We start from the raw sequence: 3,333 nt of genomic DNA, 5'->3' as shown, positions 1-3,333 counted from the left end.
AAAAGAAAAAAGACTCAGGGGCACCTGGGTGGCTCAGTCAGTTAAGCATTTGACTTTGGCTCAGGTCATAATCTCATGCATGTTTTGTGGGTTTAACATTGGGTTCTGTGCTGGCAATGTGTAGCCTTCTGGGGATTCTCTTTCTTTTTCATTCTCTCTCTGCCCCTTGCTCCCTCATGCTGTCTCTCTGAAAATAAACGTAAAACAAAAAAGACTCAAAACAATTCCTATTGGATTTACATTATTCATTAATGTTTAAGGTGGAGGAAGGAGGTGAAGTTTAAATGACAAGGTCTGCAATGATTTGTTTCCAACTTAAAAAGGCATACATATGTATATTATCACAGGAGATGTTAGGAAAAAGACATAGACATTCATGTCTTAAACCAGAATGCTGAATTATGTTACAAAGGGCTATTCTAAGACTACTGACTCAAAAAGAATTATCGTTTAGAGTTAAATAATTATTGCATAAAGAGGAATTTATGTATATAGTAGTAGGTAGACTTGTTGAATGTTGGCCTGGATCTTCTCCGAGACTGAGAGTGTAAAGAACAAGAGGCTAGTGGCATTGAGGTCCCTGATCAGCAGTCTGTTCATAGTTTTGGGTTGACCACCTGAATTCAGATGGGCTTCTATGAAATAAGAGGGAGGAATTAAACTCTGTTCTTTTATATGACTTTATTATCTTTTACATTAACTGCTGTTTGAAGAAAAAGTAGAAATTATTAAGCCAACTTAATCTGAGTTGTTTTTCTAAGTTGTTTTCTCACCAATATTTGAAAAATACTTTTTTGGGGGGGTCTTGAGTAGTTTAACTAGATTAAAAATTTCAGTGGATTTAAAGTTGTTCTTCTGTATTTCTCCAGTTGCTAGGCAACAGGACTCCTATTCCATTACAATGAGAAAAAAATACTGAAACCTCAGCCTGATTAATATAATTATAAATAAGGCTAAGATATCTATGAGCTAAAAATTGTTGTGCACAGGTAATGAAGAGGGAAGAATGAAGGAGTGTTGTTATGGATGTGTTCCACTTCCAACATTTTTTTAAGCATCAAAATATTAATAATTTAAATGTTCACTAGCCAGAACACTGGGCATAAGATAAGCTTCTCTTCTTTCTGCCACCTACAGACACGGATGTGACACAAAAGCAGCCATACCTGCAATGCCTCTGGGGGCAGTGTATTTGGAATGTTGAGCAGTTCAAGTTTTATTTCCCTGTGGATGAAGATCAACTGCCCCTGACTTAGGATATTGCACAGAATGGACTGAATTTACAAAACATTTACACTTCAGGGTGAACATATTCTAACACCAATGTGTTAACTCATCTGAGACCCCCGGATGCTCTTCCAGGCACTAAGTTTCCAGCAGTTAAACTCTAAGCAGGAGAGCTGCCTAGCTCCTCCCTCCTTGGCCCGCATAGCACAGAGGGTGCACACGCAGCAGCCTGAGTCAGGCTGGGTCATATCCAGTATGTAGCCCAATGCGAGGCTTGAAATTATAATCTAAGATCAAGACCTGAACTTAGATCAAGAGTCAGATACTCATCAACTGAGCTACTCAGGCTCCCCCACTTCCTATATTTATAACAGTACTGTTTCAATGATATTTTCATGGGCCTTTATGAGATATAACTTTCTGTGTTGTTAAGGATTATTTTATTTCTAACTTCAACTTCTTTCAATCCAGTTATAGCAGCCCAGGACATACAAGGTTATGATTACCGTAACCTGCTGTTTTCAAAACAAAGTTTTATTTGGTGGAATCCCACATGCTTGGTGCCTATTAGTTTCTAGCCCATCATTTCCTAACAGTCTACTCAAGGACTAAGACTATATCTTAGAAGAAGTATTAGATGTAAATAACATGTAGCACAGATCCCTTACCTTAAAGAATGTGCTATTAGATTGGTAAGTCAACAGTGGTAATTAAGACATTGAAGAGCAGAGGGGGTATACAATTAAGGGCTACAAATTTCTTCCTCCCCCCTACAGAGGCCCATAGGTATGTCCTCCCTGCAGGGCATCCTGCTGCACAGCTTCATGTAATGTGCCATCAGTCCCTTTTTCTTCCCCTGGTTGTCATTCCCAAGCATACATGACCCACTGTTTATAAGAGCATATGGTTGGGAACATAAGCATCTTCAATTCAGGTTTTAAGAGGAAATGTTAGGGTCAAGAGCCAGCTGGGTCCCATGCGGTATGCATCCTTATCCACATGTGAACCCCTGTCTGGAGTGTCACCTTGGAGGAGTCTGCTCCTCCATGTTACCCAATACTTGGAGCATGTATGTGCCAGTGTAAAGGAGCAACTGTCCAGTCACCTGGATGGTGTGGCCCATGCTCTGCAGCAGGCTCCTCAGCACAGCTTGGTTCCTGTACACCAGATATTGTAGGACACCGGATATATTTCATACATGATAGTATTGATGTTGCATTTTTTTCCCCCTCCTTTATCATAGGTTGATTGGCCATGTAAGTGTGGGTTTGCTTTAGGCTCTCCATTCTGTTCCACTCACCTATGTATCTGCTTTTGTGTTGGTACCATACTGGTTTTTTATGGTTTATGTATTTATTTTGAGAGAGAGCGAGACAGACAGGCAGACAGTGACAGAGAGCGAGCGCACACACACATGCACAAGTGGGGGAGGGGCAGAGGGAGAGGGAGAGAGAATCCTAAGCAGGATCCACACTGTCAGCACAGAGCCTGATACAGGGCTCAATCCCACAAACAGTGAGATAATGACCTGAGGTCTTGACCATGAATCAAGAGATGGCTGCTTAGCTGACTGAATCACCCAGGTGCTCTGGTACCACACTGTTTCAGTCACTACAGCTTTGCAATATTGTTTGAAATCTGGGATTATGATGCTTCCAGCTTTGTTTTTTCTCAGAATTGCTTTGTCTAGATTTATTGTATTTAATGTATTATTCATTCTAGTTTTGTGAATATGCCAGTGATATATTGATAGGGATTGCCTTGAATCTGTAGATTGCTTTGGGTGATATGAACATTTAAAAATATTAATTTTTCCAATCCCTGAGCATGGAATAACTTTCCATTTTTCCATTTGTTTGTGTCATCTTTAATTTCTTTCATCAATGTTTTATAGTTTTGTGGTTGTTGGTCTTTCACCTCCTCAGTTTAATTTATTCGAGGTATTTTATCTTTTGGGTGCAATTGTAAATGCTGTTGTTTTAAAAATTTCTCTCTTTCTCTTTTTGCTACATCATTATTAGTATATAGAAACACCACCATTTTCTGGTGTTAATTTTGTACCTTGCCACTTTACTGAATTCATTTATTACTTGTTGTAGTTTTTTT

At 39.3% G+C, this 3,333-nt stretch overlaps 1 protein-coding gene and 1 non-coding gene across 2 annotated transcripts in view; one reads left to right on the top strand and one right to left on the bottom strand.

The window, feature by feature from the left end:
- LOC115300966 (olfactory receptor 4F6-like) overlaps positions 1-3,333 on the top strand; it is a 39,046-nt gene that overhangs the window by 22,669 nt on the left and 13,044 nt on the right. The window lies entirely within an intron of this gene.
- On the bottom strand, positions 1,054-1,188 carry LOC115303244. The gene has a single exon (XR_003913935.1). It is a non-coding gene; the product is annotated as a small nucleolar RNA SNORA17 (small nucleolar RNA).

This window comes from Suricata suricatta, chromosome 9 (genome assembly GCF_006229205.1).
Source record: "Suricata suricatta isolate VVHF042 chromosome 9, meerkat_22Aug2017_6uvM2_HiC, whole genome shotgun sequence".
Lineage (NCBI taxonomy): Eukaryota > Metazoa > Chordata > Mammalia > Carnivora > Herpestidae > Suricata > Suricata suricatta.
The sequence above is the reverse complement of the archived record's forward strand: the minus strand, read 5'-3'. Positions and strand labels throughout refer to the sequence as shown.